The sequence below is a fragment of the Cupressus sempervirens genome, chromosome 10, assembly GCF_028749045.1.
Source record: "Cupressus sempervirens isolate cs-2001-9-10 chromosome 10, ASM2874904v1, whole genome shotgun sequence".
NCBI lineage: Eukaryota > Viridiplantae > Streptophyta > Pinopsida > Cupressales > Cupressaceae > Cupressus > Cupressus sempervirens.
Genome location: NC_143127.1, coordinates 934,586,869 through 934,614,084, shown reverse-complemented (window position 1 = coordinate 934,614,084; position 27,216 = coordinate 934,586,869). Strand labels below are relative to the sequence as shown.

The following is a 27,216-nucleotide window of genomic DNA, read 5'->3' as shown; positions in this document are numbered from 1 at the left end:
AAGGAAATGAAGAGTCAAATAATTCCAATAGAGACAAATGTTAAACTTTGAGGTATCTTTTGCATTGAACCCATAAAGAGCAAAAAAGCTCAAGGAAGTAAAAGTTAAAAGAAGTGGAATTCAAAAAGAAGACTTAGAGGAAAAAGGAAGAGTTATTTTGGTGACTGAAGGGACACAATCAGAAATAGATAAGTTAAATAGGAATTTGATAGAAGTGATAGGGGTTCTTCTTTTCTGCAAGAGACAAAGAGCTGGAGTAGGGGGAAGGAACTTTTTTTTTTTTAATGCAAGTTAAGAGTTTGGGTTTTCGTAATAGATTGAGCATAATTTGTGAGAAAATAAAATCCGAGTATTCTTGTTTGTGATGTTCAAAGCAACAAGGATTTTATTCTAAATCAGAGCATTTAGTTATCTTTCCTTTGATTATAATCAATCCGAGTATTGTTATTTTCAGTTTTGGACATCATCTTCCATCTTGTGTTGAATAATGAATTGGTTGTAGATTAGACTATATGCAGATGTTCCTATTACAAGAATTGGGATTATTTAACACTCTCTTTTGTTTCATTTTCTGTTGCATTTGCATACGTAGCATTCACATTGCATTTCCAATGTCGGGAAGTCATAAGAAGTGTGAATTCCTAGGGTTGGCTAGGTGTAGAAGTAAATTTTTTGCCTGAGTTAGTTCTGTCTAGAATTAGCTTGGTTTTCCTCTTCCATACTTGGGTTAAGAATGTACCCAATTAGTTTAGGAATAAAAAAAATTCATTGCATATCATTCCATAAGGGAGTTGTACCTTTTAATTCAGAGGAAATCTATCAACCTAATGATAGATTATCCAATTGTTGGAATCTAATTGTTCTTTTAGATTTGGGCATTTGAGAGTTTATTTAACAAAGAACAATCTATTTACCAATAGATTTTTGGCGACTCCATTGGCGAGAGGAAAAAGAAGATCAGTGTTGGAGATTGTTTTCTTAGTCTTATTATTATTATCTCTGCTAGAGATTGGAAAATCTGTGTTTTAAAGAAACATGTTGCATATTAGAGTTTGAAGAATTTAAAAGGAATTAGGCTTCAAGTCCCAACTAGCTGAAGAAAGAATTAATTCAAAGTTGATGGCAGGAAGTTTCTAATGAAGAAAAATAGAGGAGAAAATTTGTGTTGATGTTTGCTTCCTCAATGGTTATAGATATCTTTGCTATCCAGAGATTCGCGACTCCATTCTGGTTCTCACAATTTTGAGTAAGAGGTCCAATGTCTACATTTTCAAATTTTATTATCTCTAAATTGTAGAGATTGTTGACTCTACCGATTAAAAAGGACCATGCCTATTAAATTGGTGAAAAGAGGGAGACTAGATCCTTCACTTATAGAGCTTCATCACACTACTAATTCTATATTGCACGACATGTTTGAAGCTTGGAGAGAAAGCATCAATAATGGAGTAAGGATCAACCAGAGTATCAAAGAATATCATGCAACCATGCTGTTATGGAGAAGTATATGTGCAAGATATCACCTATTGAAAGAGGTGGAAGAGAAAACAAAGTTGTTGCAGAAGTTAAAAAAAGAACTACATGCGAATGATGGTAAGATTTCAGAAACCCTTCCAGATTGCATCTCTTTAAATTTTTTAGTTTTGAGCAAATAAGAAGTCAAACCAGAGGTTCCTGATAAAAAACCAACAAATGAAGAGCCCATATCAACCAATAGTTTGACTTTTGGAGAACAAAAGATGCCCAGGTTCCCAGAAGTACAACTTTCAGTGGATGAGGGCATCCCCTACAGTGATAAAGAATTGGCTTCTAGAAAGAAAAGCTCAGATGCAACTAAAGTATCAAAGAAGCTTGAAGAAAATGATCAATATGAAGACCATTTCCAGCCCAAACCATCACAAGAAGAAGAAAAGTTTGTTATTATTCCTTGCTTCTCAACAGTATTTCCTATGGAGTCATTAATTACACCTTTAGATCCATCATTTAAGGTTGGAAATGAAACTTGTTCTCCTAGTACTTAGCCTGATGCAGTAAGTATGAATCTAGAACCACTCTCAGAACTACAAACAAAATAATCAATTTTGGTCCAACATGCTGAAATCATTGAAGTTGCAGATAGCATTCCTAAGGTGGATAGAATCAATGAGTAGAATGAAGAGATCATATCAACCAATGGTTTGAGTTCTGAACAGCAGAAGAAGCCTAGTTTCCTAGAAGCACAACTTTCAGCAAATGAAGACAGCCTTCTCAATGATGAAGAATTGGTAAGAATAGTTGATAGAGAATTTTCTTTCATGCCTTCATTTACCTCTGATTTTAAAAGTTTCAGATTTCAAGAAAATAGAGATAAACCTTTGCATGAAATCTCTGATGAGAACAATCAAATAGTTAACACAAAACATGAAGAGTTGAATTCCATTGAAATTTTTTGTGAAATTGATTTTCAAGTTGCAAAGGTTTGTGATGATACTATATTAGAATCTATGTTTCTTGAAGAAAAAGTGGAAACATGTTTTGTCAAATCAAAAAATATGATTGAAGAAATGATCAGCAAAATTGAAAGAGAAATTAATGGGGATTATATTTTAAATTGTTGTCTTCCTGAAGGTTATCCTAAAACAAACATGCTGGTTGCATTATGCTTTAGTGGTCACCATACTGAATCTGAAGATGTAGCAATAACAAATGTTGAAAAGTAAGGAATTGCAAAAAATAATGAGGCATTGCAGCATTATGAATAAGGTAGTGAATCCAATTATAATCCTCCCAATAAGTAATACTCTTCCATAATTAATCCAGATATTGAAGTTGTGAATTTAGATGAACATCTTGCTATAGAAAATGAAGAAGATGTCTTAGCCTGGATGGACGCTGTAGCAAATAAGGAATCCTTCAATTTCAACCCCATTTTGAAATCTAAAGTTGCTAATGATAAAGCATGTGATTGGTATGATGCTATTTCACTTCCAGAAGCTTTTCAATTTTTTGATTATGTTCATTCTGATTTGAAAGATGATATCTTTGCTAAGAGTTATAATGAAGTAAATGGATGTGAGTATTTTCAAGCAGTACTGCAAGAATTTTCTGAAGTTCTCCATCCTAGTTTTAATGTAGATATTTCTACTAAAAGTAATAGTATCAATAGATGTAATTATGTTCCAGTAGTGCATTTATAATCACTTGAATATTTTGCCAGTCTGGATTTGAATATTGATATCTTTGTTATAAGTGACAAGGTTGAGGACAATAGATGCAAGTATGATTCAGTGATGTTTCCAGATTTCAGTAAATTTTCTTCTTCTTCACAAAACATAATAGAGCATGTGAAAGATAGTATGTAGGTAAGTATAGAGGAAACATAAGTACTTGATGAGGCATGGCTATTTGGCAAGGTTCTATGGGTCCCTATGTTGCAAATAGCTTTTGGATTCAAGTTCTACAATGAAGGAGTAGCCAGAGGTCACCAATGTTGTTTCAAATTAATGGAGCATCTTCCTCTATTTAGGAAAGGTTCATACTTCCCTCTTCCTGTAAATGGTCATGTATGAATCTTTCTCTATTTTGGGTTCTACTAGTGAGGTTGCCTCACCTTTTGTAAATAAATTTCCTTTTCAATTTTGATGTGTCTAGTGTAGCCTTTTCTTTCTTACTCAGTAGTTTTTATTTTCTCCTGCTTTGCTTCAATTGCCCTACTCCCCTCTTCCCTCTCTGTATGCAGCCTCTTGTTGTCTCTTTGGTCTAGACTCCACAACCTAATCCTGAAGGCACTTGTTTAACCAGAGATGTTGTATTCTCTATGCACTTTGCAACACATATTCCCCAATTGGAGCCAGTTGTTGCTTAACTTTAAGTCACCCTTTTTTTTTGGCAATATTGGAGTCATATAGTCCTCAAATCAGTCTAGTCAATCTTGAGTCTTGGTCTAAGTCATTAAAGGTAGGTAATCTTTGCCAGATTTCCCTTCATTTGTCTTTTTGTTCTAAGCTGGGTGGGATGTTTTCATGGTCTCATTGATTGGGTAGGTTGTAGCACCCAATCTGGCAAAGGTTATGATCTTTCAATTAATGATCTTTTCAGCAGAGGAATGGTTGGTGATTATGGTTTCTAGGCATTCATAAAAATCAGAAGAAGGTTGTTCATATGGCACATCAACAAAGGTGGCATTGGAAGATTCAGATTTTATACATTGTAATGAAATGCACATGTCAACATGGTATTTATTGGTTGATTCAGTTTTTAGAAGTAGAGTATAGATAGTCACAGATTGGATCACATTCAAGATTGTTTACAGTTTTGATGCAAGTTCAAACGATGGTGCTTCAAAAAGAAATCTTCTATTGTTATAAGATTATGGATTCAATTTTCTATGGCACTTTTATTAAAGAAATCATTATGAGAAGATAGATTAATGTCAGCATTGCATTACTTCGGAGATAGGAGAAGATGTGATTATATAAGTTTCATCATATATATATATATATATATATATAACCGTGCCACATTAAATTGAGTCTTATCAAACCAAAGGAATTGACTCTGATGAGAAAGAAAGCAGTGGCATCTCAAGGCATATCATGAATGCATTTCACTATGAGCAAATGTAATTTGTGACATAGCTCATAAAAATGAAGAGCTATTGTCTGAAGTTATTGAATGGACTATGGTATATGATGAAAAGAATTCTTATGAACTCTAGTTCTCTTCTTCTTAGTTTGGCAGAGCCGAACACTAGCCGTTCCATGCATTTATAACAGTAAAAAAAAAAGGTGATGATATCCATAATACAAAGTAGAGATCGAAGCTCCAAGGTCTCACGATTTCATAGCAACAAACAGGAGGTCATTTGGTGAAGAAATGGCTGAGAACAGGCCTGGAGGGAATTTGAAAACCAACTTCTCCATTGTGGAGGTCGCACCCACCAAGTGCAATTTCCACTAAGTTAAATGCACTCATTGTGCAAAAATCACACTTGGTGGGTGCGATTTCTGCCAACTTAAGTGATGCTAATACTTAAGTTGTGCTTTGAAGAAATATTGTAATGATATTTTAGAAGATTAAAAGAAACATGTGCTAAATGCCCCATACAGCTAAAGTTGACAGGCAGAAATATGCTTAGGCCTGCATCAAAGTGGATTTCATACTTGACTAGTGCTTTTCTGGCAATGAAGAAGCGTTTCGCACCTGCAAGTGCCAAAACTCACCAATTCTCTATAAGGCTTGAGTAGCTTTTGGTTCAACTATAAGAAATGGCCATTCACAGAATTCGTGGTTTACGAAAATGGCAATATTCATGGGAAACAATGTCACAGTTACATTTCTTGCCATATTCGCTACATAGTATTGTGTATTGAAAGGCCGAGGCTTGGATTCATTCTGATTTATGTTGGTTTGGCGTGGAAGAATGGGCTTTGTTATTGACTTTTTGTCTTGAGCAACCCTTGTTGGTTTCATGGCTGGTGCAACTGTTATAGTATCTCTGTAGCAGTTCAAGTCTCTACTCGAGATCAAGGACATCACTTCGAAGATGGGCATGGTTTTTGTAATGGATTCGGTCTTTAAACACCCACATGAGTGGACGTGGCAAACTACTGTAGGTGGAGTGTTCTTTCTTATGTTTATACTAATGGCACGTTACATTAGCCTGAAGAAAACTAGGTTCTTCTAGATTTTTGTACCTGCACCATTGACCTTAGTGATTCTAGCCACTATCTTCAGCTTGGTCTTGAGGTCAGGGAATCATGACATAAGCATTATTGGTCACTTGCAGAAAGGACTTAATCCGATTTCAAAAAAAAAAGTTATACTTTCATGGTCCCTTTTTGACATTGGTCCTCAAAGCTGGCCTTGTGAGTTGATTGATTGTACTTATGAAGGAAATTGTAGTAGGAAGAAAATTTTCTTCGATTAAGGGCTATCAAGTTGATGGTAACAAAGAAATGATGGCCATTGGATTGACGAACATAACTGGGTCTTCTACCTCCTGCTATGTTACATCTGGATCTATCTCTCATTCTGTTGTGAATTTCAATGCTAGATGCAAAAGTGTAGTGTTGAATATTGTAATGGCTATAACAGTCGTGGTGACTCTTTTGGTTCTCACTCCACTCTTCTATACAGACCTGTGGCCTTCTCATGGCGGTGGGTATTTCTATGGTTAAGATATTTCCGCATGTAACAAGGCCTCACACTATGTTGCTTGGCAATATTTCTAGAATTGGTTTGTACAGAAACAAGGAACAATACAATGAAGCTTTAAGAGTGTCAGGGTTTCTCATTCTTGGCATTGAATCACCAATTTACTTTGCTAACTCCATCTACCTTAGAGAAAGGATATCGAGATGGGTTCAAGATGAAGAAGAGAGAACAGAAAAGGAAATGAAGAGTCAAATAATTCCAATAGAGACTAATGTTGAACTTTGAGGTATCTTTTGCATTGAATCCACAAAGAGTGAAAATGGTCAAGGAAGTAAAAGTTAAAAGAAGTGGAATTCGAAAAGAAGACTTAGAGGAAAAAGGAAGAGTTATTTTGGTGACTAAAGGGACACAGTTAGAAATAGAGAAGTTAAATAGGAATTTGATAGAAGTGATAGGGGTTCTTCTTTTCTAGAAGAGACAAAGAGATGGAGTAGGGGGAAGGAACTTTTTTTTTTTTTTTAATGCAAGTTAAGAGTTTGTGTTTTTGTAATAGATTTAGCATAAGTTGTGAGCAAATAAAATCCGAGTATTCTTATTTGTGATGTTCAAAGCAACAAGGATTTTATTATGAATCAGAGGATTTAGTTATCTTTCGTTTAATTATAATCAATTTGAGTATGGTTATTTTTAGTTTTGGGCATCATCTTCTATCTAGTGTTGAATAATGAATGGATTGTAGATTAGAGTATTTGCAGATGTTCCTATTATAAGAATTGGGATTATTTAACACTCTCTTTTATTTCATTTTCTGTTGCATTTGCATACATAGCATTCACATTACATTACCAATGTAAGGAAGTCATAAGAAGTGTGAATTCCTAGGGTTGGCTAGGTGTAGAAGTAAATTCTTTGCCTGAGTTAGTTCTGTCTAGGACTAGCTTTGTTTTCCTCTTCTGGTCTCGGGTTAAGAATGTACCAAATTAGTTTAGGAATAAATAAAATTCATTGCATATCATTCCATAAGGTAGATGTACCTATCAATTCAGAGAAAATCTATCAACGTAATGATAGATTATCCAGCTATTGGAATCTAATTGTTCTTTTAGATTTGGGCGTTTGAGAGTTTATTTAACAAAGAACAATCTGTTTACCAATAGATTATTGGCAACTCCGCTGGGGAGATGGAAAAGAAGATCAGTGATGGAGATTATTTTCTTAGTCTTATTATTATTATCTCTGGTAGAGATTGGCGACTCCATGTTTTAAAGAACCTTGTTGCATATTAGAGTTTGAAGAATTTAAAAGGAATCGGGCTTCTAGTCCCAACCAGCTGAAGAAAGAATTAATTCAACGTTAATGGCAAGAAGTTTCTACTGAAGAAAAATAGAGGAGAAAATTTGTGTTGATATTTGCTTCCTCAGTGGTTATAGATATCTCTGTTATCTAGAGATTGGTTACTCCATTCTGGTTCTCACAATTTTTAGTAAGAGGTCCAGTGTCTACATTTTCAAATTTTATTATCTGGGTATGTGTAGGATCATGGTGTGCTAAAAAGTGGCGATCTAAAAAATATGTAGTTCTGAAATGTCTCAAACCATTTCAAAATCTATTCCATCTTTTTTCCCACCCAACATGATATTAAATTAAAAAAATTAATATCTTTATAAGGTCTACTATATCTTTGGATACCAACCCTATATGGTCAACTTTAAAAAATCCTAAAAATGTGTTTTTGGCCTATTTTCATGTGATTTTTATTTTAAACATGTAGGCAATGACCTATTTTTCACCAAAATTTGATAAAATGAAAAGGGTTTCTTAAGAATGTTCTTATCTTTCTAGAAATGTAAGGTTTTTCAAATTATGAGTTTAATAAGTAATTATTACTTATTTTTTAATGGAGTTACATATAAAGTGTCGACTGACACACTACTTGAAAAAAAAAACTATAACTTTCAAATGGTAAAACATTTTTTAAATCCAAAAGATGCATCACATTCTATGTTTCTTCCACTATAAGGAAAGAAAATGAAAAATTAAATTTTGTAAAGTTTTGAATTAGTTAAGGTGGTCAGACATGAGATTTTTTCAATTCAAAAAATACTAAAGTCAAAAATTAATTATTTATTATTTATTTAGAATAAAAATACCCAAAAATATGTGTCACATCCAGGCATGAGTCTACTACTTATATCTAAACTATTATTAAAAATATCATCATTTGATTTTGATTAAGGTGGTTAGACATATGTCTACTTCTTATTTTTGTTCTAAAATTTTTGTAATATTGCATTAAAATTCAAAATTTGACCAGTCATTTTTTTATTTTTATAGATAAGTCCTAGTAGTTTAGAAACTAGATTAAATTTCCTAGAGATTCTTTTCTCTCAATTTTTTGATAGAAAGCTAATAGTAAGTAGAAAATTGCATGTCAACTTGACATAACCCTAATTTTCTAATTTTTAATTGCCACTAAAGAGCATAGTTTGGCTGACCATGATCCTGCACATACCCATCTCTAACTTGCAGAGATTGGTGACTCTGCTGATTAAAAAGGACCATGCCTATTAAATTGGTGAAAAGAGGGAGACTAGATCCTTCCCTTATAGAGCTTCATCACACTACTGATTTTTTATTGCACGACATGTTTGAAGCTTGGAGAGAAAGCATCAGTAATGGAGTAAGGATCAACCTGAGTATCAAAGAAGATCATGCAATCGTGCTGTTATGGAGAAGTATATGTGCAAGATATCACCTATTGAAAGAGGTGGAAGAGAAAATAAAGTTGTTGTAGAAGTTAAAAAAAGAACTACATGCAAATGATGGTAAGATGTCAGAAACCCTTCCAGATTGCATCTCTTTAAATTTTTCAATTTTGAGCGAACAAGAAGTCAAACCAGAGGTTCCTGATAAAAACCCAGTAAATAAAGAGCCCATATCAACCAATAGTTTGATTTTTGGAGAACAAAAGATGCCCAGGTTCCCAGAAGTACAACTTTCAGTGGATGAGGGCATCCCCTACAGTGATAAAGAATTGGCTTCCAAAAAGAAAAGCTTAGATGCAACTAAAGTATCAAAGAAGCTTGAAGAAAATGATCAATATGAAGACCATTTCCAGCCCAAACCATCACAAGAAGAAGAAAATTTTGTTATTATTCCTTGCTTCTCAACAGTATTTCCTATGGAGTCATTAGTTACACCTTTAGATCCATCATTTAAGGTTGGAAATGAGACTTGTTCTCCTAGTACTTAGCCTGATGCAGTAAGTATGAATCTAGAACCACTCTCAGAACTGCAAACAAAAGAATCAATTTTGGTCCAGCATGCTGAAATCATTGAAGTTACAGATAGCATTCCTAAGGTGGATAGAATCAATGAGTAGAATGAAGAGATCATATCAACCAATGGTTTGAGTTATGAACAACAAGAGAAGCTTGGTTTCCCAGAAGCACAACTTTCAGCAAATGAAGAAAGCCTTCTCAATGATGAAGAATTGGTAAGAAGAGTTGATAAAGAATTTTCTTTCATGCCTTCATTTACCTTTGATTTTAAAAGTTTTAAATTTGAAGAAAATAAAGATAAACCTTTTCATGAAGTTTCTAATGAGAATAATCAGATAGTTAATGCAAAACATGAAGAGTTGAATTCCATTGAAATTTTTTGTGAAATTGATTTTCAAGTTCCAAAGGTTTGTGATGATATTATATTAGAATCTATGTGTCTTGAAGAAAAAGTGGAAACATGTTTTTTCAAATCAAAAAATATGATTGAAGAAATGATCAGCAAAATTGAAAGAGAAATTAATGGGGATTATATTTTAAATTGTTGTCTTCCTGAAGACTATCCTAAAACAAACATGCTGGTTGCATTATGCTTTAGTGGTCACCATACTGAATTTGAAGATGTAGCAATAAAAAAATTTGAAAAGGAAGCTATTGCCAAAAATAATGAGGCATTGCAGCATTATGAAGAAGATAGTGAATCTAATTATAATCCTCCCGATCAGGAATACTCTTCCATAATTAATCCAGATATTGAAGTTGTGAATTCAGATGAACATCTTGCTATAGCAAATGATGAAGATGACTCATCCTAGATGGACACTGTAGCAAATAAGGAATCCTTCAATTTCAACCCCATTTTGAAATATGAAGTTGCTAATGATAAAGCCTGTGATTGGTATGATGCTATTTCACTTCCAGAAGCTTTTCAATTCTCTAGTTATGTTCATTCTGATTTGAAAGATGATATCTTAGCTAAGAGTTATAATGAAGTAAACGGATGTGACTATTTTCAAGCAGTACTGCCAAAATTTTCTGAAGTTCTCCATCCTAGTTTTAATGCAAATATTTCTACTAAAATTAATAGTATCAATAGATGTAATTATGTTCCAGTAGTGCATTTAGAATAACTTGAATATTCTACCAGTCTGGATTTGAATATTGATATCTTTGCTATAAGTGACAAGGTTGACAAGAATAGATGCAAGTATGATTCAGTGATGTTTCTAGAGTTTAGTGAATTTTCTTCTTCTTCACAAAACATGATAGAGCATGTAAAAGATAGTATGCAGGTAAGTACAGAGGAAACAAAAGTACTTGATGAGGCATGGTTGTTTGGCAAAGTTCTATGGGTCACTATGTTGCAGATAGCTTTTGGATTCAAGTTCGACAATGAAGGAGTGGCCAGAGTTCACCAATGTTGTTTTAGATTAATGGAGCATCTTCCTCTATTTAGGAAAGGTTCATACTTCCTCTAAATGGTCATGTATGAATCTTTCTCTATTTTGGGATCTGCTGGTGAGGTCTCCTCACCTTTTGTAAATAAATTTCCTTTTCAATTTTGGTGTGTCTAGTGTAGCTTTTTCTTGCTTAGTCAGTAGTTCTTATTTTCTCCTGCTTTGTTTCAGTTACCCTACTAGCCTTTGCCCTCTCTGTATGTAGCCTCTCATTGTCTCTTTGGTCTAGACTACGCAACCTAATCGTGAAGGCACTTGTTTAACCAGAGATGTTGGATTCTCTATGCACTTTGTAGTGCATATTCCCCAGCCAAAGCTAGATATTTCCTAACATTAAGTCACCCTTTTTTTTTTGGCAATATTGGAGTCATATAGTCCTCAAGTCAGTCTAGTCAATCTTGAGTCTTGGTCTAAGTCATTAGGTAGGTAATCTTTGCCAGATTTCCCTTCATTTGTCTTTTTGTTCTAAGCTGGGTGGGATATTTTCATGGTCTGATTGATTGGGTAGGTTGTAGCACCCAATCTAGCAAAGGTTATGATCTTTCAATTAATGATCTTTTCAGCAGAGGAATGGTTGGTGATTATGGTTTCCAAGCATTCATAAAAATCAGAAGAAGGTTCTTCATATGGCACATTGACAAAGATGGCATTGGAAGATTTAGATTTTATACATTGTAATGAAATGCACATGTCAACATGGTATTTATTGGTTGATTCAATTTTTATAAGTAGAGTATAGATAGTCACATATTGGATCACATTCAAAATTGTTTACAGTTTTGATGCAATTTCAAACAATGGTGCTTCAGAAAGAAATCTTCTATTGTTATAAGATTATGGATTCAATTTTCTGTGGCTCTTTGATTAAAGAAATCATTATGAGAAGATAGATTAATGCCAGCATTGGATTACTTTGGAGATAGGAGAAGATGTGATTATATAAGTTTCATCATATATATATATATATATATAATCGTGCCACATTAAATTGAGTCTTATCAAACCAAACGAATTAACTCTGATGAGAGAGAAAGCAGTGGCATCTCAAGGCATATCATGGATGCATTTCGTTACGAGCAAATGTAATGTGTGAGGTAGCTCATAAAAATGAAGAGCTATTGTCTGAAGTTATTGAATGGACTATGGTGTATGATGAAAAGAATTATTATGAACTCTAGTTCTCTTCTTCTCAGTTTGGTAGAGCCGAACACTAGCCGTTATATGCATTTATAATAGTAAAAAAAAAAGGTGATGATATCCATTATACAAAGTAGATGTCGAAGCTCCAAGGTCTCGCGATTTCATAGCAACAAATGAGAGGTCATTTGGTGAAGAAATGGCTGAGAACAGGCTTGGCGAAAATTTGAAAACCAGCTTCTCCATTGCAGAGGTCGCACCCACCAAGTGCAATTTCCACAAAGTTAAACGCACTCATTGTGTAGAAATCACACTTGGTGGGTACGATTTCTGCCAACTTAAGAGATGCTAATACTTAAGTTGTGCTTTAAAGAAATATTATAATGATATTTTAGAAGATTAAAAGAAACATGTACTAAATGCCCCATACACCTAAATTTGATGGGCGAAAATACGCTTAGGGCCTGCACCAAAGTTGATTTCACACTTGACCAGTGCTTTTCCCACAATGAAGAAGTGTTACACACTTGCAAGTGCCAAAACCTGTCAATTTTCTATAAGGTTTAAGTAGCTTTTGGTTCAACTATAAGAAATGGCCATTCACAGAATTTGTGGTTTGCTAAAATGGCAATATTCATGGGAAACAATTACACAGTTATATTTCTTGTTGTATTCGCTACATAGTATTGTGTATCGAAAGGTCAGAGCTTCGATTCATTCTTATTTATGTTGGTTTGGCATGGAAGAATGGGCTTTGTCATTGACTTTTTGTCTCAAGCAATCCTTGTTGGTTTCATGGCTGCTGCAACTGTTATAGTATCTCTGTAGTAGTTCAAGTCTGTACTCGGGATCAAGGACTTCACTTCAAAGATGGGCATGGTTTTTGTAATGGATTTGGTCTTTAAACACCCACATGAGTGGACATGGCAAATTGATGTAGTAGGAGTGTTTGTTCTTATGTTTATACTCATGGCACGTTACATTAGCCAGAAGAAAACTAGGTTCTTCTAGATTTCTGCAGCTGCTCCATTGACCTCAGTGATTCTAGCCATTGTCTTTAGCTTGGTTTTGATTTTAGGGAATCATGAAATAAGCGTTATTGGTCATTTGCAGAAAGGACTTAATGTGATTTCAACAAACATGTTATACTTTCATGGTCCCTTTTTGACATTGGCTCTTAAAGCTGGCCTTGTGAGTGGATTGATTGCACTTACAGAGGAAATTGCAGTAGGAAGAAAATTTGCTTCGATTAAGGGCTATCAGGTTGATGGTAACAAAGAAATGATGGCCATTGGATTGATGAAAATGACTGGGTCTTCTACCTCTTGCTACATTACCTCTAGATCTTTCTCTTGTTTGGCTATGAATTTCAATGTTGGATGCAAAAGTGCAGTGTCAAATATTGTAATGGCTATAACAATCATGGTGACTCTTTTGGTTCTCACTCCACTCTTCTACACACACCTACGGCCTTCTCATAGTGGTGGGTATTTCTATGCTTAAGATATTGCCGCATGTAACAAGACCTCACACTGTGTTGCTTGGCAATATTTTCGGAACTACTTTGTATAGAAACATGGAACAATACAATGAAGCTTTAAGAGTGCCAGAGTTTCTCATTCTTGGCATTGAATCACCAATTTACTTTGCTAACTCCATCTACCTTAGAGAAAGGATATTGAGATGGGTTCAAGATGAAGAAGAGAGAATAGAAAAGGAAATGAAGAGTCAAACAATTCCAATAGACACTAATGTTAAACTTTGAGGTATCTTTTGCATTGAATCCATAAAGAGAAAACTTGGTCAAGGAAGTAAAAGTTAAAATAAGTGGAATTCGAAAAGAAGACTTAGAGGAAAAAGGAAGAGTTATTTTGGTAACTGAAGGGACACAGTTAGAAATAGAGAAGTTAAATAGGAATTTGATAGAAGTGATAGGGGTTCTTCTTTTCTGCAAGAGACAGAGAGCTAGAGTAGGGGGAAGGAACTTTTTTTTTTTGTTAATGAAAGTTAAGAGTTCGAACTTTTGTAATAGATTTAGGATAAGTTGTGAGCAAATAAAATTTGAGTATTCTTATTTGTGGTGTTCAAAGAAGCAAGGATTTTATTTTGAATCAGAGCATTTAGTTATCTTTCCTTTGATTATAATCAATCAATGTATTGTTATTTTGAGTTTTGGGCATCATCTTCCATCTTGTGTTAAATAATGAATGGGTTGTAGATCAGAGTATTTCCAGATGTTCCTATTACAAGAATTGGGATTATTTAACACTCTCTTTCATTTCATTTTCTATTGCATTTACATAAATAGCATTCACATTGCATTACCAATGTCGGAATGTCATAAGAAGTGTGAATTCCTGGGCTTGGCTAGGTGTAGAACTAAAATCTTTGCCTAAGTTAGTTCTATCTAGGAATAGCTTTGTTTTCCTCTTTCGTTCTCGGGTTAAGAACGTACCCAATTAGTTTAAGAATAAAAAAAATTCATTGCGTATCATTCCATAAGGGAGCTGTACCTTTCAATTCAGAGGAAATCTATCAACCTCATGATAGATTATCCAACTATTGGAATCTAATTGTTCTTTTAGATTTGGGCATTTGAGAGTTCATTTAACAAGGAACAATCTGTTTACCAACAGTTCTCTCTCTCTCTCTCTCTCTCTCTCTCTCTCTCTCTCTCTCTCTCTGTGTGTGTAATGCCCCACCAAGGTATCCAAAGAATTAACCTAGAATTTCACTAAGTTTAGTAGCAATTTTTTTTTTGAAAGCAAACACCATGTATAACTTATGAAAAATAACGGAAGCAATAGTAATGTCCATCTGAAAGTAAACATAACATACATAATAGATTACATTCTTTAAAGACCCCTTTATGTTAGATTACATCTAGAAACATCTATCATACATGAATCCATCTAGGACAACATCCACATGAAATAATAATGATAAGTCCAATGTTTATACATTACATTTCAAATACTCAATCATTCATTGTACATGTCATAGGGTATGACAAGCTCAAAAGAATATACATACATAGAATAATGTACATCATCCTATTCTAATCCATGATACATCAAAGTAAAGATAATCACATGATATACATGATACATCATCATAGAAGACATATACATCCATCTTAAAGATCAAACATAATAAACTAAGTACACGGTTCCTCCCAACCGTTAATAGCATCATTAGACCATCGTGGATCCTAGGCATCCCTCCGTGCGTAACATTCCAAATCACTGAAGAGATCATCGGTACTAACATAATAGGAATGTCACTCCTAATATATACAACATCATATGTAGAAAGTAATCTAACATGCAAATTAAAGCATAAGATAACATCATCTAACATATGCTAATCATCATTGAAAAGGATACATATCCACCATCATGAAGGACGCAACAACCACGATGTCTCAATGAATCTCAAAATGATAAGAGTGGAAAATACACTACCACCTCACCACGTGGTACCTAAGTGGTCCACTCCCACCATGCTAAAGAGATAATTCTCAAGTCTCAAACAGGCTATCAAAATCACATAGCATAAATCTCTATAAGTCCAAGAATCCTAAAAGTATACCAACTCAAAGATTCCAAACAAAAAATATGACATCTAATCCCAGAGGCACACAATGACAGTAGGAACCTACTATGCAAGCGAGAAAGTTTCATCCCATTTGTCACATACAAGTTACCCTAACAGTTAGCTAAACTCCACAGGTCCATACTGATTTCATGCGGCCACTAGTATCCTCTCATACTAATGAGGTATACTACGGAATGCAAGTTTACAACCATGCATCTCACTACTCCCATCCTAGCCTGTACAAGCACTCAAGGCATGGGCGAGAACAAAACTCTTATCTTTTTAGGTTCATTCAGTTAGTATTAGGTGTGAATGTTATCACTTATTAATCCAACTTACAATGAGTTGCCCTGGCAGCCTCTTAGGGCCCCGGCCCCCATTGCAAGCCACTTCCCATCACTACATGCAGATATCCGACCGTAATGCTCATGGAATCATAAATCTCAAAATCACAAAAGATAATCCATAATAAAATCATCAAATATGCATAAAAGCATCAAATCTCCATGAGCAAACATCCATAGAAAATCATGAACACAATAGCTCTCTATTGGCAACTGAAGTATCACTGATAATCAAAGTATCCAATGGTTCTCAATAACCAAAATATAACTCAATCAAGCTGATCGAAGACTCCAAAAATGGTTGAGTTAAACATGTCACATCATGACATAATCAAGAATAAATCCACATCACAGTCCCATCATGGCCACTAGAAAATAACCAAGGATAACTGATCGATGACCAAAAATAATGGTTAAGTCAAGTGTCTCATACATAAGAATCTCAACTATAACAATCAGTAATCACGTTCAATACATAGAGCATCCCATCACATAACGATAGTTGGGTTTATAAAGATTGAGATTAAACATCATCACAATCACATAACCCTCAAGCCTCTTGTAGACGTCCTATAACCGGTCAACACTAATCAATCCAAAACCCAAAACAATAACATAACGAATACACAATGTAAACACATGTTTTGGTTTTGCTAAATTTACAACTTGAATTTAAATGTAGAGATCTCAGTTTATGTTTCCAAGTTTGGAGAATGAATGAAGGAACGTTTTGTACAATTTTTCTAACTCATATATTATTTTGGATGGATAAAGGTTTTCCTTTATAAGTCTAAAACCCTATTTTCCAATTATAATATTTTGTTGAAATCGTTCCCCATCAAACTACCAACTAATTTCATATATATTTTGTTTATAATTAACAACTATTAATTAAACCTTAATATTATAAAATAATTCCTCATCATAAAAGATGAACCCTTAATTATTTTATCAAATAATAATAATTCAAATTTATTAATAACATATTTACATATTACATATATATCTATATATATATATATATATATATATATATAGATATATATATATATATATATATATATATATATATTTATATATATATATACATACATATATAAATATATATAAATAATTATTATCGCATTTTATAAAATCAAATTAATAATTTCGATTTATATCATATAACATATGAAAATTTAATAACAATAAAAGTCAAATTTCATAGCTTATGTTCTTTCCTTTTAACAAAACAAAAATGAATCATAAATGCTATCGTATCAACGACTGTCATCGAAGTGACATCCGCCACGGGTACCCTGCTTACGGAGGTACCCTGCGACTGTTGCCTTGATGGCACTGTCGCGGGTATGCTACTTAGTAGGTACCCAACGATCCATTTAAAGGCACGGGTACGGGGGGTGGGTGCAATTCCGGCCCCACCCAATATTTTTTTTTAATTTATTATTATTATTATTATTTTATAAACATTTAAAAACATTTTCCCTCCGACGCGAATTCAAAATTTTTAATAAAGTTTATTACTGCGATTTGACAATCAATTTTTCCAATGAAATATATATATATATATACACATATGTATGTATATATATATATACAAATGTATAGATGTATATATATATATGTGTGTGTGTTTATATATATGCAGAATTTATACAGTATATTTTCATATGTGAAAATGCAGATCTGAATTATATATATATATATTTTTCACAAAGAATATATATATAATTTTATGAGTTTTCTATAAATATTTACTTTCTAAATTTTCTCAATAATTTTCTAATGAATTTGGCTAAAATTCAACCCAAGCCCCGTATTCTTTTCAGATCTATGCATATAAAGATTCTCAAATAAATTTTAGCTACTCATATTGAGCATGCACAATAAATTATGAAATTCTTCAGAAGACATATGGAAGACACGAAGAAGACAGGGAATGCATGATGCATAAATAGCATAGGTAAAATCACAAGAATCTACCTTGATTCTGATGCTAATTCGCTCTTCCTCAGAAACTCGCAGAGCAAGCTCCTCCCTTTTTTAGAGTTCTTGAGTCCTCCAATGCTCCAATTTGCACTCCAACCGCTGTGTCTAAGCTTCTAGGAATGCCTGAATATAAAGAGCTTTCAGGAAACATCTAGAATGCTTCTAGAAAGAGCTGGAAGGTGTCACCAACTAAGCATGGGTCTTTTCCAACCTTCAAGATGAGCCATAGGGTTGTAGACACCATGTGCTTAATTGATGCACTAACCCCCGTGTTGTTGACACTTGAGAAATAGAAAAGTGCATTAACTCCCATGCAAGCTTATAACTCCAATTCACTTTTGATATAATTTCCATTTAAATATTTATAACTTCCATTTTAATCTTCATAACTTCATCTTAATTTTTATAACTTTTGTTTTAATTTTTATAACTTTTATTATTATTATTTATTTATTACTTATTATTATTAATTTTAATTTCTAATTTTTTTTTATTTAATTCTTTTTCCTCAATTAATTCTCATTTAATTAATTATAATCAAAATATCAAATAACATGATATTTTATATTATTTTTCTCAAATAATTAATTTATTAATTAAATCTATTTATTAAGACTTAATTAATAGAAAATTCACCATAGACCTCCAAGATAAAATATGAAAACCCATCATAGAGCAAATAACTCAAAATTAGTCTAAAGGGTTAAAAATCACGATTCATGTCATCTGACACATTTGTGAGTAAAATATCTAGATACTTGTCCTACCTCACTAGGACAATTGGCTTAAAGGTTTGGGATTTGGACTTGAGAATTTATCTCCCTTCTCTTATCATTGAGATAGTATAATAGGGTACGCTCATCCTGGCAATTCAAGGAAGTCGATACCTAGTACTTGCAACCTGCAGAAAAACCATGCATGTACATACAATATATAATGCTAAGCTAAATAGACAATGGCAGGAAGTGGTGCATCGTGTAGATCCCAACTAAGTAGGTGACTACGACTCCCTTCCTTAACCACATCAGAAATGCCATACAATAAGAAAACACACACACCATACACATGCAAGTATGGGGTAAGTATCCATAATAAAACACATGAGATAATAACCATCAACTAATCATCAGCAATAGCTGAAAAAATTATAATGATCATCATGTATGCATGAAATGTAAAGTCTAAATGATCTCATCACATATCAACTGAATCCATAACATAATGTCTGATAGTCTCAAAACAATACAACTAATCCATCAACATAAAACTAGACCATCATAGTCTGATAATAATAGCAACAATATGTCCAGAAAAGATGTGAACGAGGGTAGGCACTACTCTCTCTCTCTCTCTCTCTCTCCCTCTCTCTCTCTCTGCCCCCCCCCCCCCCCCCCCCCCCTTGATATTTTTGTTTGTGTTTTTTCTTCCATTGTGTTTACTGAGAAAGGTGTTTGGATAGTTGGGTATGCCTTTGGTTCTAGTTGTTCAAACCCTCCTTGCATTAAGATTACCAATCTTAAGAAGAGTTTAGTGAATGATTAGAAGAAAAGTCAATCAAATTTGAGATCTACAAATGTAAATCTAAAATCCAAACTTACAAAGCTGACAAATCAACTTGAAATTACAAAGATACAATATGTGTACAACATGAGAAGTACAAGAAACATCTTTAGAAATTGTATGCCAATACTAAAAAACTTAATGATAAAATCATGGTGAAAGACCTACTTATGATGAGATTTGTATTGGTTACTATGAAGTTAACTCATCTAAGAAAGATGAAATCAATAAGTAATTAGATCTTGTGATCAAATAGCCTGAGAAACAACAACAAGATATGGACAAGGTAAAGCCTAATCAATCTAAAGAAGCACCTAAGGAATTGTGAAGACAATATACTTCAAGATTATTTTCATGCAATGAAATTGGTCAGATAAAGAAGGACATTATAGGTGAGTATAAATTAACCCTATCTATGGTTATTGTTATAATTATTATGCATATGGACATAGAGCAAGTGAATGTAGGATTTCTATAAGTAATAATAATATAGGTATCAAGGTACAACCCTATAGCTAGTAGACCTATTGGTGAAACTAATATCACAAGAAATGGAGTTATGCATTATATGTTCAAAAACTTTTGATATATTGTTAGAGATTGCAAATTATAGATCAATCAGTCATGAGCTATATATGGAAGCAATGTGATAACATATCAAATTTATAATAATTTAGGACATATAACAATGTTTTGTAGGATAAACAACATGAGAATGCCAAATAACATGAGATCACAGAATGTAAGGCCACCTAACTTTAGAAGAATGCAAAAAACAATGTCAGAAGCAATGAGAATAGCAATGATAGATAGAAAGAGACTATTAAAGAAAATGTAGATAATTTAATGAAATTATTTTTAAACCAAAGACATCAACAAGGACACAAATTTGGATAGAAAAGAAGACAAGTGATGCACATGAAAACAAGTTGAAACTAGTATTAATTGCTAAAAAACCTTTATCAATCTAAGTTGATTATTCATTGATAAGTAAAGGGAAAATATCATAAAATTATTTAGTTATTTAGGAGATTTAGCTAAGACTTGCAAAGTTACAAGAAGGTTTTTATGGATAAACGGAAGCTTCAATTAAGAGTCCATGTATTTTATATTTTGTATTTCACATGTAAGTTAGCAAATAGAAATAAGTTCACTAGATAAAGTAATTAATTTTTTAAGCTCTACCTACTTGTATAATTAATGCAAAACTGAATTGAATCATATATAATGGTTGAAATTGATGCAATTAGTACCATTTGATCAAGCATAGAGTTAACAAGCCTTTAGAAGCAAATTTGAGAATGAATTACAAGAAGTTTGAAGGATTTGTCAAAAGATTTAGCCATTTCACATAGAAAGCCCTAATTTGTGAATTAAAGGTATTTATATTCATGTGTGGTTAATTTGTGAAGTTTGGTTGGGTTTTAAGCATGTAATAAATGGAAGAATCTATGTTGCATAATGTTGTGAAAGTTCAAAGACCTAAATTGAAACTAAAACCTATACCACTAGTTGAAGAAGACCTTAACACCACTTTTCTCAATTTTCCAACAAAGTCTTGTATTTCAAAGATGTTAGGAGTAAAACATGGTACAAATTTGAAATTGTGGGAGAAAGCAATATTTCTAATAAATTTGACACCTTTTACATATATGACATGTCATTTAAGGAAAAGTTCAAACACTTAGGTCAAAATGGTCTATTGTGAACTATTTGTTTTTCAATGAGTTTGATTATGAAAACCAGACTAAGATGATTCTTAGAAATGCATGATGAGATTTTTTTTGATATGTGACAATGTGATAGATATTTAAGCATATTTCTTTCATAAAGTAACTAGATTATGCAATCAAGGATCAATACCACTTAATGAAGAAAATGTTAAGAAAGTTATTAAAAACACTAATTTAGCCTATAATGATAGAGCAATTGTAATAAGTTGGATTAAATCAGATGATATGAAATTTGTGAGTAAAATTATTTTTGCTAAGTTATGTTTTAGTTCAAGGGATGATGAATTGGCAATTGGATTTGTAGATGCAACTTAGAAGATCTATGTTTAGAAAGTTTAAGTTAACCTATATGATATTCTAAGAATTCAATTGATTGATAACATTGAAAGGATAGGGAAGAAAAGGAATGAACAATTTAGATTCCAGACACTCAATGCATACATGTTTTCACATATTTTGAAAAGATTTTTTATGCCTATAACTGATTGGACAAGTCAAAAGTGTACTATGGAGAAGATAATAGGGTGAACACACAAAGTTGGCTCACAATTTTATGGAAGTCAAATTTGAGGAATGAGATCTCTTAGAAATGGGTACTCGATTTTAAAAAATGGGCATCCTTTTTTGGTTTGTGTACCCGACCCTAAATTTAAAAAATGAGCACATTTTTAAAAAAAAATCAAGTACCCATTTTTTATTTTAAAAAAATGGGTACCTATTTCTAAAAAAATAAAAAATTTGAATTTTTAAGAAATGGGTACCCATTTTTTAAAAGTAAACAATGGGTACTCGTTTCTAAAAAAATCAATTTTTTTAGTTTTGGAGGATTTTACATGCTGCTTTTAGTTTTTCAAAATGGGTACACATTTTTTGAATTTCAAATAACGAGTGCCCATTTCTTACAACATGAGGCTGGATTTTTTTTCCTACCTTGGATTTTGGTTTAGGATAGGCTTGGTGAGACCAAGCCTATGCCTTGGCCTCTCAAGATTTGGCTAAGGTATTGTACTGACAAATTCATCCCTTGCCATAATTTTTAGAGGGCCTTCACGATAAATTTTTCTTTACAAAACAAAAACCCATTAGATCTCACTATCTTGATTTAGAAATATAAATGTTATAGTGTTACGATTTTATTTACTATTTTTGTATTATTTTATAATCAAAGGTAGTACCTAGATGTAAAATAGAAATGTTCACTAAAACTTTAATAACTTTTTTATTTTATGATTTTTTCTTAAATTAATTTATATGTCATCAATCTACATGCAATTCTTTTGAAGTTGAAAATTTTTGAAAAAAGTGAAATTTTGATCAAATTATGGTGTCCATACATAAGGGGTTTTAAAATTTACCTTTGTAGATAGTTAAAAATTAATTTAAAAAATATTGATTAAAATATTCAAGAAAAATATTCTAATCAATCTTTGGTGTGTCAAGTAACTCCATCTAAAAGGATTCACGAAAAAACATTTAGTTGTGTCAAATTATGTTGTCCATACATGAGCGTGGTATGGTCTTGAAACATGTATTTTGAAAAGGTAGTTTTTAAAGATCCATACCAAAAAAATAATCTATCATGTGGGTATACAATTAAATTACATATTCAAAAAGAAGATCTCGGGCACTACAATTTTTATCGCTGAAGTTTGTTTATATTTAATCTCTAAGTGGCTCAAATTTTGGCATCAATTGAAAAATAATTTGAAAAAAGGAAAAACATTTCCACTTTTTGGCCAAAAGTGAGACCCAACTTCTTGCACTGACCCAATAGATTTCTATAGGAGACATCTTATTGACAAACTAGATGATAATGCAACACTTATAATGAAAACATTTCACTTAGACTTGAAGCTGATGTCAAGGATTTTGAAACCTCTAGTTGAGAAGTATAAGGATGACTCATGTTTCATGGTTGACACCAATTTCACCTATATGGAGTTAGTCACTTCTAGAGTGATGTAAGTAGACCCACTTGGCTATGATATTACGAAGGAAGTGATTGAATCTAAAGAACAAAGGATTCTAGGTGAACATTGGACCCTAAATGTCCTACATTTGACACTTCAAAAGATAAAATAAAGACGGCCTATTAGGTAAAGCTTAAAAAGGGTGTGTGAAAGAGAGTAAACAATCAAAAGAGGGAGATCTTAAAGGAAACATAGATGAAACCCTAGGATTTCTTTGATGTTAGGAAAACTATATCTTAGATACAAAAGATTGGTCATAAGGATATCTTAGTTGTTCCACTATTATCAGTTGAAGGCCTTAGTACTACAATACTTGTACCATAATTTTTTCCATCACTAATGGTACAAAAATTTGTATTTGGTCAGCTTATGGAAGAGGATTTCAGCATTCTACAAATTCAATCATCTACACCTACAACTACAACAAGATCAGAAAAGTCTGCGAAAGTTAAACAAGAGCAAGTTGAAGCACTAACACCCTAAGGAATGAAATAAATGGCCATAGGACTAAGCAAAAGAGAAAAATGTCTTTTCAACCTAAGAAGGGAGGAAGATAATAGGTCAGGTTACTCCACTTGAATCCCAAGTTCAACAACCACCACAAGAATAAGAAGAAGGACAAAGAAGTAGCAAGAAGAAAGTAACTTGGAAATAAAAAATTAAGAATCTAAATGATTCTTTCATGAATGAAGATAATCTTATGAAGCTCAATAAATATTATGATACATATCCAATATAAGAAGAAAGAAATTTGGTTGTTACACATATTCAGTCTATAATTAAATTGAATAAACCACTACTTTCAATTACTAGAGGACTCCCTAAGGAGTCATATGAAATATTAAATGAGATCAAGATTGAGGACTACCTAAGGAGATATAACAATGATGCATAGGTCCTACATCCACTTGTTTGAAAGAAGATGAGAGTTATTAGAGTCATGAGATTACAAAAAAAATAGTAAGAGATACTACAATACTTATTGATCATATTTTAAGTAAGAAAGTAAGTAGGGCCTAGATTGAAGAGGTTGGACATGAAGCACCACCACATAGCACATCAAAGATAGAGACTACTATGGCAGCAATAAAGACTTCAAAAGAAAAAATAATGTTGGATAATCCTAGTCTAGAGGAAGGAAACATGATGATAGGGGGAGTAGTAGAAACCCCAGTTGCAACTTCCACAAAGATAGAGACTCAAGATACTATAATGAAAGAAGTAGAAGTGAGCAAGGAATAGTTTATGAGCCTCTAAAATAATAATTGATGATGAAATAATAAACATTGATAGCATGTACATTACTATTGATGAGATAGAGGATCTATTTAAGGGTCAAAATACTACTATTGATAATTTCTCCACAAACAATTTGATTGATTGTTGAAGTTATGATGACGGAAAGAAGAAATGAGTGGAAAAGCAAGATGAAGAAGAAAAAACAAAAGATCTAGCCACATTAGATGAAGCCCTCAAAATTTTATATCCCAAGCTATAAGATGATTGTAGAATAATTGTACAAAAAACATTTCACTTAATACCATACTAAGACATGTAAAGACATGAGAAGAAAATGTAGAGGACAAAAGGAATTAAAACAAAAAATAATAGTAAAAAGGGTAAAGGAAAAGAGGAGAGAAAAGATCCTACAAGAACTAAAGAGGTTGAAGAACCTCAATAAATCATACCTACTCCAGAGGTAACCTAGTTAAGTGCTACCCTACAAGCAGTCATAGAGAAAGGGAAAGAGAAGAAAAAGAAAGAGGACAATCAGAGTTCACAATTACAATTGGTTACCCCTACCAAGGAGAAAAGTAAAGAAACTCTTATATCATCTAAACCCCCATTAGAAATATTTTTAGGAAGCATGATGAGAAGTACACCTTTGTAAGCTACTAAATATCTAGAGGTTGAAATGTTGAGTCAATTAACAACATTTGCGACTAGAAAGATCATTGAGAAGATAAAGAGGCATAAAAAGAACCCAAGAAAATCTTGAAAAAGATACAAATAAGTTAAAACACATCATTCCAATGAATTTTTCTGAGTGAGGTCAATAGAAGAAAGCTCAAGTGGTAATTATTTCTTTTGATGATCAATTCAACACTCTCTTGGAAGTTTCTTCTACTAAGAATCAGGTCAGTCATGATTCACTATTGTTTGTTACTGTATGCAACCATTTCAAAGGGGATTTAATGAATCTTGACTCTTGCATTATAGAGCTAAGAAGATGTTTGTCTGAGGAAAAGATTCTCTATGGATAGTGTTCCTTGTCATACGAGTACATCATAGACGTCATTAAAGAGATAAAAGGTAAACAAATTGAATTATAAAGCACTTTGATTGAGCTAAAGCTACCCAATGTAGGGATTGAATATTTAGAGAGAAGAATTCCAAAAGAAAGTGATGATATCAGTCTGATACAATTGAGAAGAGAAAGAAAAATCATGAGTTTTTCATTGTTGAGAGAACATGCCACTCTCAAAATTAGTCACTTTTACAAGAACTTGAATGAATGCCTTAAAGCTAAAGCATCCTATGGGAAGTATGTATATTCAAATTTGAACATAGTTGAAGTAGAATCTAATGGACTATGTGCTTTAATTACTGCATCAAAAGAAGTTCAACACACATGGAATAAAGAGTTGAAGAATTTGAAAACAAACTTTTCAGATTACATTGAATGTATCTCAAACCATTCAGCTTAAAGTAAAGAAGGAAGAGTTCCAAATTTTTATTTGTAAATAGTTTTTGGCTTATCATTGTCATTGATGTCAAAGGGGAGATGTATTATATAGAAAATTGTATATGTGGGGATATAAGTAAGATCAAACACTAAGGGTAGTATGTATAATGTATAAGATATTATATAACATAAATGGTCTATATTATGAAAATTTTGTATGGCCATGTGAAGAACTTTACAATTTTATAATTTTATAATTTTAGTGCTAAACAAAATTTACCATATGTTTTCATCAATGCCAAAGGGGGAGATTGTTGTAAATTTTTCTAAGAGGTAAGTAGTAAAATACATTGACTTTTCATTTCAGGTAACATATCATCCATATTAAGTTAGCAAGTTGTGAACACATAGTTTTGGTTTGAAGAGTTAGAAAATTGTCAAACTATTGTGAAGACTAATTGTCAACAGAAACACCATTTTGGTTTATGAAGTTTATAGACTATGATTTGGTACATGTACACTTGAGGGAAGGTAGAGTAGGGTATGATGATCCTATATTTTAAAACCATGTGTTATTATGAGTAGTACAGGTAGAGTTATCAATGTTTTATTTGTTGGAATTTATAGGTGGAAAGAATACTTTTGAGGGTTGGGGGGGGGGGGGGGGGGGGTGTGAATCAAAAGTACCAAAACTTAAGCTATAAAACCTTTAATTGAAATCAATCACATAAATGTAACATATCTAATTTACATGAAAGTAAAGACATGCATGAAAATAGATAACACAAGATTTGATCATCTAGAAACCCTCCAAAATGAGAAGGTAAAACTAGCATGGGGATGACAACCACAACTTATCACTACAACAATATGTAAAGTTGGTTAAGGTTACAAAGTTTGACCGTCATCAATGGTCTTTCTTGTGAAAGGCCTACCCTATTAAAGGCTCTTACACACTATTAATTGTGACTTGTCTAAAGGATTTAAAAACCCTCACTTGGAATGTCACCCTATTAAAGGATTTACAATATGGTTGTTAAACCAACCTATCTTTATAGGATTTTTATTCTCCTAATAAAATGGCTAGAAAGTATAGTTGAATGTATTGACCTGATAACTTACAATCCTCAATTGTTGATTTTAGATCCTTGTTCTATCCAATTTGATCTGACCCTTCTTGATCTGACATAACTCTATTCGTACTGTTGATACTCTAGTTCTAACCAACTGATTCTATAGTGCTATCCTTCTTCTAAGTCTCTACACCCCTTTAAACTTCGCTAACATTCTCTCCTTACATTCTGGTACCATCCATACATCACTAAAT

At 32.8% G+C, this 27,216-nt stretch overlaps 2 pseudogenes; both read left to right on the top strand.

Annotated features, from left to right (window-relative positions):
• Positions 1-5,401: 5,401 nt before the first annotated feature.
• On the top strand, positions 5,402-6,607 carry LOC149537042 (putative sulfate transporter 3.4 pseudogene; annotated as a pseudogene).
• A 6,150-nt stretch (positions 6,608-12,757) lies between these two features.
• LOC149537041 (putative sulfate transporter 3.4 pseudogene) lies at positions 12,758-13,775 on the top strand (annotated as a pseudogene).
• The last annotated feature ends 13,441 nt before the right edge of the window (positions 13,776-27,216 follow it).